Source organism: Schistocerca nitens, chromosome 1 (genome assembly GCF_023898315.1).
Source record: "Schistocerca nitens isolate TAMUIC-IGC-003100 chromosome 1, iqSchNite1.1, whole genome shotgun sequence".
In the NCBI taxonomy this organism is placed as follows: Eukaryota; Metazoa; Arthropoda; class Insecta; order Orthoptera; family Acrididae; genus Schistocerca; species Schistocerca nitens.
The window spans coordinates 1,033,505,593-1,033,525,424 of record NC_064614.1 but is presented as its reverse complement, the minus strand read 5'-3'; the positions used below and the strand labels follow the sequence as shown (position 1 = coordinate 1,033,525,424).

General features: G+C 44.4%; 1 protein-coding gene across 1 annotated transcript in view; it reads left to right on the top strand.

Annotated features, from left to right (window-relative positions):
* Window positions 1–19,832, top strand: part of LOC126223750 (uncharacterized) — a 504,566-nt gene that overhangs the window by 133,749 nt on the left and 350,985 nt on the right. The window lies entirely within an intron of this gene.

Below are 19,832 nucleotides of genomic sequence, written 5' to 3'. Positions count from 1 at the left end.
TCCGAGTTTGATCAACTATGCCTGGTGCGCAGCAAAGTATACAGAACAACGGCCACTACCACTTATTACTCCATTCCATTTATGTATAAATGAAAATAGTAGCTACTGTGAAATGCATAAATAAATTACTGGTTTGTCGGGAGTGCCTGACGAGAATCTGTTTCATTGTTAGTAAAATATACACTATGAAAAAATTATCATAAGAACTGTGGTACAGGAATTTTTAGAAGTCAAACCTCCATGTGACGATTACCAATACAACGAGAAACCTGGGTACAGCTATAATTTTATATGGCTCCGGCTAATTTCCTATATGTACTATGTTAATTGCCCCTCATTACAATGATGAAGTAAATTTAGCAACACCCTGTGATAACGAAGACAAAATTTCGAGGAATTTACTAATCCCTTCTCCCAACAAGCTCTCTACAGTGGTAGGTATTGTTATTTATCTGCTAGACTTTCGGTGCTTTATTTCCGGAATCTTCGCTACATACTACAGTACTGTATTTATTCTAGCGGTAAAGAGAATAGCGTAGAGCCGTGGGCCAGCTGCGCAGAGAGGCAAACGTCAGACAACTCCCTTGTTTGAACGAGTGTTTAGTTTGTCCACTGTGAGCTTCAGTAGCAGACAAAAGTTTTTTGTTGGGCTCATACGCAGCTTGTCTCCGTCATTTTTGCAATCTCTGAATATTTTTAGTTGACGTAAAGGCTTTGACTTTCCTAACATTTCGGCAATGGCTGGAACTAGGAAACCAATATGGTTGGAGATAAACATAGAGGTTTTCAAATACACTGGTAACGGAATGAAAGAAGTAGACGTGGCGCGGAAGTATGGACTTGCACAATCAATGTTAGCTACCTTCCTTAAAAAACGAAAAGAAACTGAAGATAGCTTTGTGGGTGGCAAATATAACACTTCGAGGAAAAGAATGAAGACGGCTGCTGCTGACGATGTGGACAGTGGTACACCGCTGTGGTTTCATGTGATGGGTGCGCAGAATTTACCAATTAATGGTCTGTTGATATGTCAAAAAGCTTTAGATTTTGCTAAGTTGCTTGCCATTCTAATTTTATGGTGAGTAACGGATGGTTGCAAAGATTAAAAACAGGCATGGGGTAAATTTTAAAGTGATTTCAGGAGAAGAAAAATCACCATCTTTAGGTGATGCAGAAATCTGGAGAAAAAGCATCACGTCTAAACTGTTAGAAAAATGCAATCCTGAAAATTTGTACAACGCTAATGAGACGGGATTGTTTTATCAACCGCTGCCAGAAAAGACGATGGCCCTTAGAAGAAAGAGTGTAAAGGAGGGAAGCAGTCGGAAGTACGCCTAACCGTTCTTCTCTGCAGCAGCGGGTCAGTGACCTATAAATTGACACCACTGATGATCGGACTATACCCACGGTGCTTCAAAGATATAAGAAGCTTATCAGGTCAGAGGGTACCTACCTTTAATTTATGTTAGTTCAGAGCAGTATAGCTTCAATTGTAATAGCAGGCCGGTGTGGCCGAGCGGTCCTAGGCGCTTCAGTTCGGAACCGAGCGACCGCTCCTCCCACGTTCGAATCGTGCCTCGGGCATGTGATGTCCTTAGGTTAGTTAGGTTTAAGTAGTTCTAAGTTCTAGAGGACTGATGACTTCAGCTATTAAGTCCTATAGTGCTCAGAGCCATTTGAACCATTTTTTTCAATTGTAATGTTTGGCTACAGTTGTATTGTACTCGTAAATGTGATTTCCTTTATTGCAGTCAATTACAAGGCAAATCGAAAAGCATGGATGACATCTACGCTTTTTAGTGACTGGCTGCTTTCGTTTGATGGCTCAAATGGCTCTGAGCACTATGGGACTTAACATCTGAGGTCATCGGTCCCCTAGGACTTAGAACTACTTAAACCTAACTAACATAGGGACATCACACACATCAATGCCCGAGGCAGGATTCGAACCTGCGACCGCAGCGGTCGCGCGGTTCCAGACTGTAGCGCCTAGAACCGCTCGGCCATTCCGGGCGGCTTTCGTTTGATAAACAGATGTCAATGAAGGTCAAGAAAAGTGCATTGTTACTGGAAATTGTAGTGCGCATAACAACATGCCAGCGTTGAAGAACTTCGAACTATGTTACTCCATCCCCCCCCCCCCACGACTGTGAATCGATTCGTCAGTCACTAGATATGGGGATAGTTAAGAAGTTTAAGACAAAATACCGTTTACCGTTCACTTTTAGTTCAACTCGTGATCGCAAACACTGAAAGAAAGATGAGCAAATCCTACAGTTTTAATGTGAAGCAAGCTTGTGACACGATTGCTAGCTCCCGGAACAGTGTACAGCCGAAAGTTGGGAAAATGCAAGAATTTCCGAAAGTGAAGATGTTGGTGAAAATGTTGTGATAGCTGAAGTAACGCAGGATGATATTCAAAGTGATCTGGACATTTATTCAGCAGCTACCGGTAAAACCATACATGCTTCAGTAGTTCAATACTTGTCAGTGTATGACGAGGCGTTGGTGTTTGAAGCATATACCGACGAATCTATCATCGAGAACTTAAAGAGCATTTGGATTGTTGAAGATTCTGACGATGATAGTGATGTGGTAATTGCGAATATCCCTCCTCTGATGGAGGTAATAGGTCAGTTGGAAACCATTCAGCAAATACCATCATCTATCCCCAGCAATTGATTGCGTTCGACGATATAAAGACAATATACACAAGGGAATCTTTAAGAAATAAGAAAGGAAAATAAGTGAATTTTTCTGTACACAAAAGTAAGATATTCTACATGTATTGCATTAATAAATGAAGTGAACAAAACGTGTTTCATTATTTGTCTTTAATGTTATTCTTCATCAGAAAAATCAGAAAAGTAGTACAGTAATTTGCTTCTCAGCTACGAAAACTTGGCTCTTTGCTCCGAGTCACGATAACAAAACCTCATTAAAACAATAGCCCTGGTACAACAATTTAATTTTCATGGTTCTATGAAATTCATTATATCGAGGTTTGACTGTATATGTTCACGAACGAAAGTCCTAACTGATGAAAGTCGTGTGTAACGTAACATCATACACTGCCTAGATTTCCTTTCCTCTACTAGTCACTTGTGTAACAAACGCATTTACAACAGTTTACTTGCCGATACGAACTGCTAGTTATTCAAACACTAAGTTATTTGAGACGTATTCGGTATGAATTAAGATCTTAAAATACGCTTGCATAAATTCTGGATTTCGAGCTGCACGGACAATGTTGTCACGTCAGTGACGGATCTGGTTATTCGCCGATCGCGCGCAAGGCAGGGAGGGCTCCGTGTTAAACTGTTCTTCGTGCTGCAAAAATGAGTACCTTTAACTTTTGTTGAAATATTTGCCGTGCGCATTAGCAGCTAAGATTCTGACAGTGCGTTTCTTTCGTTGTATTATTCCTGTGTCGAAAACGTCATGGTAGCTTTCGACGTGCTGGACTGGAACATTTCCATCTCCGCTCATCTTTCTGTAGGTGCACTAGTAAACCCGTCTTCATTTTCGTGTCACTGCTGGTGTTCTATCCCAGGAATTCTTCACCCGATCTGGTTCTGGTAAAATATTAGCTGCTTTATTTGATAAAACTTGTTACAAATAATTTCTAGCGTTTCCTTATTGAAGTTTTTTAATATTTTCGTGTGGCTATTCTCCCAGATATTACAGTACACTGGCTGATTTCATTCTTAATTCAGATGAAAAATATGACACAAAACAGCAGGAGTTAGGTACGACAAATGGTTTTTCAGTTGTCATAAAGCCAGGTTAGATGTTTCAGAATCAAGAACAAGGATTTATAAGCGATTTGTAAGTGTACTGAACGTAAAGCACGGAGCTTTGGTAGAAGAGTAGAAATCGAATCATCCTTAGACACATGAATGATAAGGAAATGGAAGCATAAAAAATTTACCTTTGGTTCTTGTGGCCATAATTCAAATTCATGACGTGACGTAGATAGTTTTAAGGAATAAATACACTAAGGTACATTAAAGTGACCACCTGTTATGAGCCTGAATATCCTTCTTTTGCTGCACGAAACGTGCAAGAAGAGAGTCAACGAGGTTCTGGAGTGACCCGACAAGGCTCCGCAGATTCTCGATTGGGTTTAAATCCTGGCTGTTTGATAGCCAAGGGGAGTACGGTAAACAAATCGTGGTGCCCTTCGAACGACACAAGTAAACATCGGATTGTGTGACACGTTACATTGTCCTGCTGGTAGATGCAATCTTGCAGAGGAGAAGCAAATTGTATGTTGGATTGGACGTCTTCCCCAGGGATAGATCCATACTCTTGTTGATCCACTGTGCCGGACTACAACGAAATCATTCCCAAAACATAACGCTCCCTCCTGATTGCAGAGTATTTGCTTTCATACTTTTCACGCCATACATGTCAACGGTTATCTGAATCGATGCAGCATAAAATGCAATTTATTTAAAAATGCCACCTTTCGCCGCTCATTGGAGTCCCACTGTGGTATTGGCGTGCAAATTTCAGCATTCTTCGCCGATAAAAAGCAGTGAGTATGGGTGCATGGGCCAGCACCTGCTGCAAAGATCCGTATACAGCTACGTTCGATGGATGGTCGTTGAGGAGGCACTGTGGGAAGCCTCTTAGTTCACCTGAGCGGTCAGCTGCTTAATAGTTGCAACCGACGTTCAACGACTGTCACCTATGGCTCATGGTGCACCAGAGTTACATCGGCGCTCTTTCTGGATAGCGCCATTTTGCAATGCACCGTAAACCACGACGGCAGTCAATTAGTTAACAAAATCAGCAGTTTCGAAAATACTTCCAACCTTGCCCAGGAAGCCAATGATCATGTCGTTTCGGCCGTCAGATAAATCAGTCCGATTCTGCAATACGACTGCACTTTCATCCGCGTCCCCCCCCCTCCCCCCTCCCAGACACGCTTTATTTATCCTCCACTGCTACTGCTACCACCTGCCGCCTGTGCGTGGTTATTGCACACTACGTCGATCATAGATGGTGTTCACTTTAATGTGTTGGGTCGAGTAGCTTTCGATATCCGATTCTCATAAAGGATAGCCCAATAGGCTTGGAAAGAAATGGTGCTTCATCAAGAGAGACTTAATTTCATCCTAAACCCTCGATGTAATCCTTTCTCGGCAGCTGTTCTGCCAGATTATTTCGAAAAAGCTGAGAATTCCAGCCAAATTAACACGATACGGATCTCCCTTCCCGTTCCCGACTTAAAGTCCAGTTTGCAGTTTATGGGCATTATCTTATGAAACAACCTTTTGAAACTTATTTAAAGATCGGTATACTCTCACCTGTGCTTCCACGACTCATTTACACCCTGTTCCAGCAAGCGAGAAATATCCATGCAATTATATTACCTTCAGTAGACGAACTGACAGATTTGTCGTCCAAAAACGAGAAATTAAAAAGAAGAAAGGCGTAATTATCTCAAAATATTAGCTCTGAAGACCAGTTCATTCATTTCTTAGGCACGTTGTTCAGTCAACTTTACATAACTCAATGCATTCTCATTATGCATATGCATAAATGCATATGTCTCAGTCTTGTGAATTCAACGCGTTCTTCTAAAAGTGTTGTTATCGTAGCCTATTTACACTGTTGTGTCAGAAACCAATGGTTTAATACTGTAATTAAAACATATCCCGTAAGAATGCGTAAATTACATTTGGCTGCTTTTCCTGTGGCAATTTAAAGAAGTATTCGTAAAACCATAAACATTGTGTTAGTAGTGGAAATTTCTAGTTTCTTCATACAAAAATTCTAATTTTCGCATCAATTTTGTCAAATACTTCAGCGGAATTCGTACCTTTCCTATTTAAATCATCACTTCTTCCAACCTAGCGTAGTAGCTTGATTCACAGTTACTTTATTTGCCTTACAAATCATAAAAGAGAATCACAAATAAATAGTTTTACAGATGGTATTTAACACCCTGTTCCAGCAAGCGAGAAATATCCATGCAATTATATTACCTTCAGTAGACGAACTGACAGATTTGTCATCCAAAAACGAGAAATTAAAAAGAAGAAAGGCGTAATTATCTCAAAATATTAGCTCTGAAGACCAGTTCATTCATTTCTTAGGCACGTTGTTCAATCAACTTTACATAACTCAATGCATTCTCATTACGCAGACCACATTGGTCAGTTGACGTAACAAGTCAGTCACACCAAGAAAGCGGAGTGAGCGCACCCGTTCCTTTCCGTCTCACCCTGTCTAGGAATGACGGACGTGTCACCCAGCCGACCAATATCACTTGCGTAATGAGAACGCATTCATTTAAGTAAAGCTGAGTGAACAATGTGCGTAAGTAATGAGTGAACTCATTATCAATGCTAACATTTTCAGATAATTACGATTTTTTGAAACCTTATTTCCCGTTTTAGGGCCCCAAATCTGCCCAATCTTCAGACTGGTCACTTTTAGATCAAACTCAGTAAAGCTGGGTACATTCATAGCGTGCACGGATAGCTGAAGCGGTTAAGGGGACCGTTTGCGATAAGCAGGAAATCTAGGTTGGAGTACCGGTCAGGTACAAATTTTCGTAATCTATCGTTGAGTAACAATTCTGTACAGCAGATGTCAAGGAATCAGCAGTTAGCGAATTAATTTCGAAATATTCGTTTTCTTATAGCCGCCGCCCTTGTTTCTGTGAAAATTCCTTTGCAGCAGCGGGGAAGCCTCTAATACGCAATAGCCAAAACGTACAACACAAAACAGAGAAGAATGCAACAACTCCTATAGGGAACTCGTATACTTCCTACACAGAGTGTTCAATCTGTCTTGTCACCGTAAAAACAACTAGAATGTACATAACAAATGCATAACTGTTGTCTTACTCGTACTTTTCAAATTTCGCTCATCATAAACACATCGGAGTGTAAATCTACACACTGTACAAAAGCGATATGTGCTTGTAATTAATACGTGGTACGCAGGATTACAAAAATAAACTACAACGGTTTATTTCCTAATGGTGGAGGAAGGGGGAGGGGGGGGGGCGGGGGAGCTGCAAGTGTGGGAGGTTTGATGACGGGCGGGGTGGGGGGGGAGGGGAGGGGAATAACGTGGCGATCACATGGCAGGATTGACTAGGAGAAGTAACTCCAGTAGCCGCAGATCCATCTAGATAAGAAAATTCAAACCTGAAGGAACAGACTGATGCAGGTAGCGGCTCGGAACAAAGGAGAGATATGTTTTTCGGTCGCGCCTCCCACAACCCTCAGACTCAGAACCTGGTGATCTTGCGAAGCGATTTGAATGGCAAGGCGGCTTTACTGACAACTATTCGGCCAATTCCGGCACCGGCCGCTGTGGCCCGTGCGGTTCTAGGCCCTTCAGTCCGGAACCGCGCTGCTGCTACGGTCGCAGGTTCGAATCCTGCCTGGATGTGTGTGATGCCCTTCGGTTAGTTAGGTTTAAGTAGTTCTAAGTCTAGGGGACTGATGACCTCAGATGTTACGTCTCATAGTGCTTAGATCCATTTTAACAATTTTTTGAACCAATTCCGGCGTGATCCAGTCGATTGTTACGGCATCAGCCAAAAGGCGACGAACAAGTAGGCCAACTCTTTGTAAAATTTGAAGAGCAAGAATTACGTTCGTGGCGGGGGCACCTTTTAGAGCACCATAGACTGTCTTTCGTGCTGAAAAATTCTACGTGTTTGGCGAAGAAGTCCGTTGGTGTCACGCCTCACGTCCGAGCTTGAAATGGAACAGGACATGGCGACAATTCCATTGTTGTCTATCCTGTACTTCAACGTGGTCTCTAATATGAGTAAAAAGTTACCCGTCATGTTCAAACCTCATAGCATAAGGAATTCCCAGTGGCACGTCTTCTAGGAACTGTCGGAGGACATAGTGAAGGAACCTTTTGTACTCCGTTCCCCGTATCAGGGAGTTGATAAGGTCCAGTCACAAAATCGTTCACGAAATCAGCCCTAATATTCACAGAAAACGTTTGTTGCTAGGATGGAGAGTGCGTGTGGATTTGGGCGTCATTCAGTTCTTAACTACTCCTACTGCTGAACATGCCCTGTCTTGTGATGCTTAACTCGGGTGTGCAATACATCACGAGAGGAGGACAATTTGGGTTATTTTTACATTACTGTAGGAACGAATTTGCAAACGCCATTCGAAATGGGAACACCGCTGGCTGCAGTGATTGCAGCCTCTGTTGATGAAACAGGTGCAAATGAAACTTCCTGGCAGACTAAAACTGTGTGCAGGACCGAGACTCGAACTCGGAACTCCTGTCATTCGTGGGCAAGTGCTCTATCGACTGAGCTGTCCAAGCACTACTCACGACCCGCCTTCACAGCTTCAATTCTGCCAGTATCTCGTCTCTACCTTCCAGACTTCACATAAGTCGCAGGAGAGTGTTGGTGGGTGCTCAACAGCGAAGTGGAGTCTCTCACGAATTGCTTGGAGTCCTTCTACCACAGCAAGCTTCACGCAAACAATAGCAGTTATCATTAATATTAGACAATATGTGTGAATAGATGAGGATTACAAGTATTTTATAGCACGTCATAAGTTTTTTTTTTTTGAGCTACTATTACCAACCGTGACCATGACGAGGAAGTCAGACAAACAAGAACTCGTATGGATGGCTGGCGGTAATCGTCCTTCCTACGAATCATTCGTGAATTAAAGACGTAGTGGGGGACGATATTGTATCACTAGAAGTACTCCACGCAGCCTAAGATGTTTTCCGGAACCTAGAGGTAAACGTAGATGTATTTTCCGACTGTAGATGTTAAAAATACGAAAATACGATTGTTTCTATCGTGGAATCAAACGAAATATCACAACTTCCAAACAGATCATGTGAAACTTTGTGGTCGGCCTGTAACGAAACAATTGCACGTACTGAAAATTTTAAACACGAAACTTTGAAATTACAGATAAACAGGCAAGTGCCATGTACATTATCATCATCTTCGTCATCATCACCAGTTTTGTGCTATGTTTTATATACGAGGATTAGAACTTAAATAGTGGCAAATATTTATTCACAACCGATAAAAAGGAGTTACATGTTTGCACATGTTACCGTCCTTCAAAGCAGCCACCAGCGTTGTGTAGAACCCGTCGCCAGCGATGTGGAAGGCGTAGTATACCGTTAGCAGAGCCTGTTCTGTTGATAGTGTGAATGGAGCGGTCTAAAGTTATGGTGATTCTCGTATACGACTGTGATGGTGTTATCCTAACGCATTACGTTCCTCCATGGCAGACCGTCAGTATACAGAATTACTGTTCGTTTTTGGAGCATCACCTACGACCAGCTTTCCAAAAGAAGCGGTGACACTTTCTGCACAACCCACCCATGATTTTGCACGACAATGCATGGGCGCTTACACCTTAAGCTGTAGCTACTCTGTTCGGTCGATGGGACAGGGAAGTATTGTATCATCCAACATACTCCCCGTACTTAAGTCCTAGTGACTTTGATTTTATTCCGAAGATGAAGGAACCACTTCGTGGCATTCGCTTCAGAACTGTTCCAGAGATTCGACAGGCAGTACACCGCTCCTTACGCACCATCAAGAAAACAGGCTATGCTAACAGTATACTAGGCCTTCCATATCGCTGCAACGGGTTCTGCACAACGCTGGTGACTACTCTGAAGGACAGTAACAGGTGCAAACATGTAACACTTTTGTATCGGCTGTGAATAAATAGTTGCCACTATCTAAGTTCCACCCTCGTACATTGACGTCTCCGTTTCCTGCGATTCATTGCATCGTTCTTATTCCCACTGTATGTGCTGCCGTCCAGCATGTCGTCGTAACTGCTGTGCAGCGAGCTACGTTAATTTAAGTATTAACTGTATTTTTCTTACTTGTCACTTCTTCTTCCGTGTATTTTTGCTTTTAGGAAGCTTTAATTGTCCAGTGCTAGTAATAGTGTTCCATAGATTTCGTGTTTGTTTTGAATACAGTCCGAGAGTACCTTTAGTCAGCCACAGTGCCAGTAGTGCTAGTGTTTGTTTTGAATACAGTCCAGAGACAGGTAGTGCTATTTTCATTGGTTCTTACAAGAAGTGTCTACCAACAACAGTTTAGTCAACTATCAGCCACCTTTAGTGAATTAGCAGTGTAGTTAAATGTTGATTAACTCTCTACAGTAAATTGATTTCTTAGGATGGATAGGATGTGTGACTGCTGTGTACGGACGCAGGAGGAGCTGGCCACTGCTGCCTCGGAGTGTAGCGGCAGTGGGGAGTCTGGTGCGTCGCGTGGTACACCCCAGGTGTTACATGCTTCACCCACTGCCCCAGCTGTCGAGACATCTTCGCTGGTCCCGGGCGCGTTTGGGCCACCCTCTCCCCAAGGGGAGTGTCGGGTTCAGCGGCGTTCGCGGCGCACGAGGCGGAGGGTCAATGTGGAGGCTGGCCATGTGGCATCGCCCGCTCTACCTGTGAGTGGACATATGGCCGCTCCTTCAGCAAGGTCCGTGCAGGCACACGGGGGAGGGGTTTATTAGTGATTGGGAGCTCCAACGTTAGGCGGGTGATGGAGCCCCTCAGGGAAACAGCGGAAAGGTCGGGGAAGGCCAGTGTTCACTCTGTCTGCTTGCCGGGGTTCTCATCCGAGATGTGGAGGAGGCCCTGCCGGCGGCGATAGAGAGCACTGGGTCCACCCGACTGCAAATTGTTGGTCATGTCGGCACCAATGACTCCTGCCGTCTGAGTTCGGAGGTCATCCTCAGTTAGTACAGGCGGTTGGCGGAGTTGGTGAAGGCGGAAAGCTTCGCTCGCGGGTTGGAATCTGATCTAACTATTTGTAGTATCGATCCTAGAACCGATCGCGATCCTTTTGTTTGGAGCCGAGTGGAAGGCTTAAACCAGAGGCTCAGACGATTCTGCGAAGATCTGCGGTGCAAATTTCTCGACCTCTGCTATCGGGTGGAGAAATGTAGGGTACCCCTGAATAGGTCAGGCGTGCACTACTCGCAAGAAGCGGCTACAAGGGTAGCGGAGTACGTGTGGAGTGCACAAGTGGGTTTTTTAGGTAAGAGAATTCCCTCCCTAGGCCATACGAGACACCTCCTGAGATGCGGCAAGGTAGGAGTAGGCAAAATGCAACAGGGAATAACAACATTAATCTTCTAATAGTAAACTGCAGGAGCGTCTATGGAAAGGTCCCAGAACTGCTCTCATTAATAAACGGTCACTATGCCCACATAGTACTAGGGACAGAAAGTTGGCTGAAACCAGATGTAATCAGTAATGCAATTCTAAACTCAGATTGGAATGTATACCGCAGAGACAGGCTGGACAGTGAAGGGGCTGGCGTGTTCATAGCGATAAGAAGTGCAATAGTATCGAAGGAAATTGACGGAGATCCGAAATGTGAAAAATTTGGGTGAAGGTCACGGTTAAAGCAGGCTCAGACATGGTAATTGGATGTCTCTATAGGCCCCCTGGCCCAGCAGCTGTTGTGGCTGAGCATCTGAAGGATAATTTGGAAAATATTTCGAGTAGATTTCCCGACCATGTTATAATTCTGGGTGGAGATTTTAATTTGGCGGATATAGACTGGGAGACTCAAACGTTCATAACGTGTGGCAAGGACTAAGAATCCAGTGAAATTTTTTTAAAAGCTTTATCTGAAAACTACCTTGAGCAGTTAAACAGAGAACCGACTCGTGGCGATAACATATTAGACCTTCTGGTGACAAACAGGCCCCGAACTATTTGAAACAGTTAACGCAGAACAGGGAATCAGCGATCATAAGGCGGTTACTGCATCGATGATTTCAGCCGTAAATAGAAAGATTAAAAAAGGTAGAAAGATTATTCTGTTTAGCAAAAGTTACAAAAAGCAGATTTCAGAATACCTGATGGCTCAACACAAAAGTTTTGTCTCAAGTACAGATAGTTTTGAGGATCAGTGGAAAAAGTTCAAAACCATCGTACAATATGTGTTAGATGAGTATGTGCCAAGTAAGATCGTAAGAGATGGAAAAGAGCCACCTGGTACAACAACCGAGTTAGAAAACTGCTGCGGAAGCAAAGGGAACTTCACAGCAAACATAAACATAGCCAAAGCCTTGCAAAATGTAGTGTGAGGATGGCTATGCGACAGACGTTCAATGAATTCGAAAGTAAAGTTCTGTGTACTGACTTGGCAGAAAATCCTAAGAAAATTTGGTCTTATGTCAAAGCGGTAGGTGGATCAACACAAAATGTCCAGACACTCTGTGACCAAAATGGTACTGAAACAGACGATGACAGACTAAACGCCGAAATACTAAATGTCTTTTTCCAAAGCTGTTTCACAGAGGCAGACTGCACTGTATTTCCTTCTCTAGATTGTCGCACAGATGACAAAATGGCAGATATCGAAATAGATTAAATGGTTCAAATAGCTCTGAGCACTATGGGACTTAACTGCTGTGGTCATCAGTCCCCTAGAACTTAGAACTACTTAAACCTAATTAACCTACGGACATCACACACATCCATGCCCGAAGCAGTATTCGAACCTGCGACCGTAGCGGTCGCGTGGTTCCAAACTGTAGCGCCTAGAACCGCTCGGCCAATCTGGCCGGCCGAAATAGACGACAGAGGGATAGAGAAACAATTAAAATCGCTCAAAAGACGAAAGGCCGCTGGACCTGATGGGATACCAGTTCGATTTTACACAGAGTACGCGAAGGAACTTGCCCCGCCTTCTTGCAGCGGTGTACCGTAGGTCTCTACGAGGTGCATTCAAGTTCTAAGGCCTCCGATTTTTTTTCTAATTAACTACTCACCCGAAATCGATGAAACTGGCGTTACTTCTCGACGTAATCGCCCTGCAGACGTACACATTTTTCACAACGCTGACGCTTCTTTAGGAGTCCGTTTTGACCACTGGAAAATCGCTGAGGCAATAGCAGCACAGCTGGTGAATGTGCGGCCACGGAGAGTGTCTTTCATTGTTGGAAAAAGCCAGAAGTCACTAGGAGCCCGGTCAGGTGAGTAGGGAGCATGAGGAATCACTTCAAAGTTGTTATCACGAAGAAACTGTGGCGTAACGTTAGCTCGATGTGCGGGTGCATTGTCTTGGTGAAACAGCACACGCGCAGCCCTTCTCGGACGTTTTTGTTGCAGTGCAGGAAGGAATGTGTTCTTCCAAACATTTTCGTAGGATGCACCTGTTACCGTTGTGCCCTTTGGAACGCAATGGGTAAGGATTACGCCTTCGCTGTCCCAGAACATGGACACCATCATTTTTTCAGCACTGGCGGTTACCCAAAATTTTTTTTGGTGGCGGTGAATCTGTGTGCTTCCATTGAGCCGACTGGCTCTTTGTTTCTGGATTGAAAAATGGCATCCACGTCTCATCCATTGTCACAACCGGCGAAAAGAAAGTCCCATTCATGCTGTCGTTGCGCGTCAACATTGCTTGGCAAGATGCCACACGGGCAGCCATGTGGTCGTTCGTCAGCATTCGTGGCACCCACCTGGATGACACTTTTCGCATTTTCAGGTCGTCATGCAGGTTTGTGTACACAGAACCGACAGAAATGTCAACTCTGGAGGCGATCTGTTCAACAGTCATTCGGCGATCCCCCAAAACAATTCTCTCCACTTTCTCGATCATGTCGTCAGACCGGCTTGTGCGAGCCCGAGCTTGTTTCGGTTTTGTCACACGATGTTCTGCCTTCATTAAACTGTCGCACCCACAAACGCACTTTCGACACATCCATAACTCCATCACCACACCTTCAACTGTCGATGAATTTCAATTGGTTTCACACCACGCAAATTCAGAAAACGAATGATTGCACGCTGTTCAAGTAAGGAAAACGTCGCCATTTTAAGTATTTAAAACAGTTCTCATTCTCGCCGCTGGCGGTAAAATTCCATCTGCCGTACGGTGCTGCCATCTCTGGGACGTATTGACCATGAACGCGGCCTCATTTTAAAACAATGCGCATGTTTCTATCTCTTTCCAGTCTGGAGAAAAAAAATCGGAGGCCTTAGAACTTGAATGCACCTCGTAGAAGAGCGTAGCGCTCAAAAGGATTGGAAAAGGGCACAGATCATCCCCGTTTTCAAGAAGGGCCGTCGAACAGATGTGCAGAACTATAGACCTATATCTCTAACGTCTATCAGTTGTAGAATTTTGGAACACGTATTATGTTCGAGTATAATGACTTTTCTGGAGACTAGAAATCTACTCTGTAGGAATCAGCATGGGTTTCGAAAAAGACGATCGTGTGAAACCCAGCTCGCGCTATTCGTCCACGAGACTCAGGGGGCCATATACACGGGTTCCCAGGTAGATGCCGTGTTTCTTGACTTCCGCAAGGCGTTCGATACAGTTTCCCACAGTCGTTTAATGAACAAAGTAAGAGCATATGGGTTATCAGACCAATTGTGTGACTGGATTGAAGACTTCCTAGATAACAGAACGCAGCATGTAATTCTCAATGGAGAGAAGTCTTCCTAAGTAAGAGTGATTTCAGGTGTGGCTTATGGGAGTGTCGTGGGACCGTTGCTGTTCGCAGTATACATAAATGACCTTGTGGATGACGTCGAAAGTTCACTGAGGTTTTTTGCGGATGATGCTGTGGTATATCGAGAGGTTGAAACAATGGAAATTTGTACTGAAATGCAGGAAGATCTGCAGCGAATTGACGCGTGGTGCAGGGAATGGCAATTGAATCTCAATGTAGACAAGTGTAATGTACTGCGAATACATAGAAAGAAAGATCCCTTATCATTTAGCTACAATATAGCAGGTCAGAAACTGGAAGCAGTTAATTCCATAAATTATCTGGGAGTACGCATTAGGAGTGATTTAAAATGGAATGATCATATAAAGTTGATCGTCAGTAAAGCAGATGCCAGACTGAGATTCATTGGGAGAATCCCAAGGAAATGCAATCCGAAAACAAAGTAAGTAGGTTACAGTACACTTGGTCGCCCACTACTTGAATACTGCTCAGCAGTGTGGGATCCGTACCGGATATGGTTGATAGAAGAGATAGAGAAGATCCAACGCAGAGCAGCGCGCTTCGTTACAGGATCCTTTAGTAATCGCGAAAGCGTTACGGAGATGATAGATAAACTCCAGTGGAAGACTGCAGGAGAGACGCTGAGTAGCTCGGTACGGGCTTTTGTTGAAGTTTCGAGAACATACCTTCACCGAGGAGTCAAGCAGTATATTGCTCCCTCCTACGTATATCTCGCGAAGAGACCATGAGGATAAAATCAGAGAGATTAGAGCCCACACAGAGGTATTCCGACAATCCTTCTTTCCACGAACAATACGAGAGTGGAATAGAAGGGAGAACCGATAGAGGTACTCATGGTACCCTCCACCACACACCGGACGGTGGCTTGCGGAGTATGGATGTAGATGTAGATGTAGATGTGAGGTGTGAAATCTCTCCCTACGTAATCTCCTCTTCCATTCCACAGGCGCCTGTAAGACTGTTTTCATCATCCCTTTCTTCAGCCTTAAAATCTGTCCTACCTAGTTCTTTTTCATCTTTCTTTTGCAATCGGTAATTGTCTCTGCTCTCCCAATCGTCTCGTTATTTCCTCGCTCCCCCCCCCCCCCCCCCCCCCTATCAACCCAAATTTTTCTTTCTACTCTGCGACATGTCCACATCTGAAAAGTCTCTAGCTTTGCTTTACGTTTTAGTTTATCAATCGACGTTTCAGCACGAGCTACCAGTCTTCATTTGAAACATTATTGACGGTGGTTAAACCCCAAAATATAAATATTGGTTACTTTCAATTATAGAATTTATTACAAGTCATCAAATTTTCGATGTCAACCGAAACACCACTCGAGACTTACTAATACATGTAAGTTACATGTCTGGGAGCTTCAGATGCAACTTATCGTCTAGCAAGTTTACATGCTTTTGTCTATTTGCAGCTTTAAACCCGTCCCAGATTCTTAGCTGTGTCACATATTCCTTGTTATTCAGACTGCCAGTACCTTCCTTGAGATACGATAGTATGACCAGGCAAACAATTAATGAAACATGCATGATACATCAATACGAAATGAGGGACGCTCTGTGTGGCATCTCCCAAAGATGGCAGTACTGCAGCAAAGTCGACACCTCGCTATCGATACCGAAGATGAAAACGAGGACTCGCTGTACACCGCAACGACGAATTGGAGGCGCCGGGGAAGCCACGCCTTCTCTCCACTTCGCATCACTACCACACCGCGCAACCAGACGCCGTTATACACCAGGGCAGAGGAAGGCTTAATCCCAGTTCCTGGGCTACGATTAAGACGACAACATCGACTTAGATAGGGCACCAGCGCATTTCATGTTTTACGCTCAAATTTACTTGTAAACGTGATGTCTACATACTCCAAGTGAAGAGTCCCGTAAATTTGTCTGTATACAGTGACACTTCAATATTCAGAGTCAGCTGCAAACACTATGAAATTTTCATGCAGAAATTGATAATACAAAGTTAAGAAAATCTTCATGTATACCTTGTGATAAAGTGAACTAATACACTCCTGGAAATTGAAATAAGAACACCGTGAATTCATTGACCCAGGAAGGGGAAACTTTATTGACACGTTCCTGGGGTCAGATACATCACATGATCACACTGACAGAACCACAGGCACATAGACACAGGCAACAGAGCATGCACGATGTCGGCACTAGTACAGTGTATATCCACCTTTCGCAGCAATGCAGGCTGCTATTCTCCCATGGAGACGATCGTAGAGATGCTGGATGTAGTCCTGTGGAACGGCTTGCCATGCCATTTCCACCTGGCGCCTCAGTTGGACCAGCGTTCGTGCTGGACGTGCAGACCGCGTGAGACGACGCTTCATCCAGTCCCAAACATGCTCAATGGGGGACAGATCCGGAGATCTTGCTGGCCAGGGTAGTTGACTTACACCTTCTAGAGCACGTTGGGTGGCACGGGATACATGCGGACGTGCATTGTCCTGTTGGAACAGCAAGTTCCCTTGCCGGTCTAGGAATGGTAGAACGATGGGTTCGATGACGGTTTGGATGTACCGTGCACTATTCAGTGTCCCCTCGACGATCACCAGTGGTGTACGGCCAGTGTAGGAGATCGCTCCCCACACCGTGATGCCGGGTATTGGCCCTGTGTGCCTCGGTCGTATGCAGTCCTGATTGTGGCGCTCACCTGCACGGCGCCAAACACGCATACGACCATCATTGGCACCAAGGCAGAAGCGACTCTCATCGCTGAAGACGACACGTCTCCATTCGTCCCGCCATTCACGCCTGTCGCGACACCACTGGAGGCGGGCTGCACGATGTTGGGGCGTGAGCGGAAGACGGCCTAACGGTGTGCGGGACCGTAGCCCAGCTTCATGGAGACGGTTGCGAATGGTCCTCGCCGATACCCCAGGAGCAACAGTGTCCCTAATTTGCTGGGAAGTGGCGGTGCGGTCCCCTACGGCACTGCGTAGGATCCTACGGTCTTGGCGTGCATCCGTGCGTCGCTGCGGTCCGGTCCCAGGTCGACGGGCACGTGCACCTTCCACCGACCACTGGCGACAACATCGATGTACTGTGGAGACCTCACGCCGCACGTGTTGAGCAATTCGGCGGTACGTCCACCCGGCCTCCCGCATGCCCACTATACGCCCTCCCTCAAAGTCCGTCAACTGCACATACGGTTCACGTCCACGCTGTTGCGGCATGCTACCAGTGTTAAAGGCTGCGATGGAGCTCCGTATGCCACGGCAAACTGGCTGACACTGACGGCGGCGGTGCACAAATGATGCGCAGCTAGCGCCATTCGACGGCCAACACCGCGGGTCCTGGTGTGTCCGCTGTGCCGTGCGTGTGATCATTGCTTGTACAGCCCTCTCGCAGTGTCCGGAGCAAGTATGGTGGGTCTGACACACCGGTGTCAATGTGTTCTTTTTTCCATTTCCAGGAGTGTATTTTACATGTTCTTGTTTCCGCTCGTTCCCCTCCCGGCGCAAGTAAACAACCTACGAATGTATTTGCGTGTAACAGAACTCTCTACTGTCAAAGTAGTGCATATCCCGGTCCGAAGTTGGAATAGCAGACTCACGAATCTAGTAAGCACACGTTACGAAGATTGCAATGCCTTTATTCAGTTGTGGATAGTTTGCTATATGACGCAGCGCACTAACAAGTACATTTTTATGTTAACCCTTTGATTCCCAACAATAAAAACAAAAATAATTCTAAACTTTTCAAGAAATTAACCTTTATCATCATATTAAGCAACGAAAACAAGAAACATTTGGCAAGAAGTAAGTAGTTAATTGTTTTACAGTGGTGATTTCAGCTTGAAAGAACTGGGACAGACAGTTCAAATTGCCCATTTTCTCATGAGACGTATTTGAAAGCAATTTCGCATTTTTCTTAGACTCAGTCCCATGTTCCGAAACTTCCAATAACTCATAATGACTAAAACAAATTATACTCCTAAATAACAAGCAAAAATTGGCCTTAAAAGTAATAAATTTATATCAAAATTGCATACTGTTGCCGGCCGGAGTCGCCGTGCGCTTCTAGGCGCTACAGTCTGGAACCGAGCGTTCGCTACCGTCGCAGGTTCGAATCCTGCCTCGGGCATGGATGTTTGTGATGTCCTTAGGTTAGTTAGGTTTAATTAGTTCTAAGTCCTAGGCGACTGATGACCTCAGAAGTTTAGTCACATAGTGCTCAGAGCCATTTTGCATACTGTTCTAGTGGTTTCATTTCGAAACCACTCATCACAGCAGTAGTACAAACGGAAACTAGCGTCACAGTAAATTTAGATGTACTTGCTTTCAATGTCATTGATCTCCCCAATATGACATTTACAACAAAAAAAGCACGTCACAGTCTCCTACAGTCAGATATCACAATCTCCGAGCCGACTCTAGATTTGAACGCTGCAGCGGTGGAAGAACCTAGATATACACTAAATGTCTCTGTCTTGTAGTAGGTGTCGGTGGTTTTGTGCGAAAGGCCTTGTTACTTCAAAAAATATTTAATAAAATGTGGATTTCTGGCAGAAACCACTGTTACTCAAAGCTTCTGACCGTGAAAGGCTACGCAGTTATTTGGCCCCAAAATAGTTTGATTTCGAATGTCTAGTTATGTAGTACTAGAACGGCATATCTCTCTGTATCATGCTGTAGAAAAATACACTAGGTAATTTTCCAGTAACGTTTGTGAAGCTATTAAAATTTTGACTATAGTTACAGTTAAGTTCTAATATGTGAACAATATACGTCTCCTGTAGTAATTTTAGAACGTGAAGCCGGCCAGAGTGGCCGAGCGGTTCTCGGCGCTACAGTCTGGAGCCGCGCCACCGCTACGGTCGCAGGTTCGAATCATGCCTCGGGCATGGATGTGTGTGATGTCCTTAGGTTAGTTAGGTTTACGTAGTTCTAAGTTCTAGTGGACTCATGACCTCAGTAGTTAAGTCCCATAGTGCTCAGAGCCAGCCAGGACGTGAGATAAATGGGGAAAGTAAATAATTAGTGAAAGAGTTTGTTTAATTTTAGTGAATGTGCAGTGCTGGAGTACCATTGCTGTGTCCAAAATAGAACGAGCTAAGTACACTATCTCACTGACCTTTATGATGCTTCAAAAAGCACTCAGTAGGGAAGCTATGACTTTACTCATACCAACTCTTTATACGTCTGAGATTATGTCGTACAACGAGACCACGCGATACTATCATACTGTTTATTCAGTTTTGACAAATGCACAATTGGTTGTGGCAAATTAAAAACGAATATTGGAAATCACGAATTTTCAGACAGTTGCGTCCAATGAGCAACATTTGAAAGTCTTATGGAATTCAAACCGATAGTA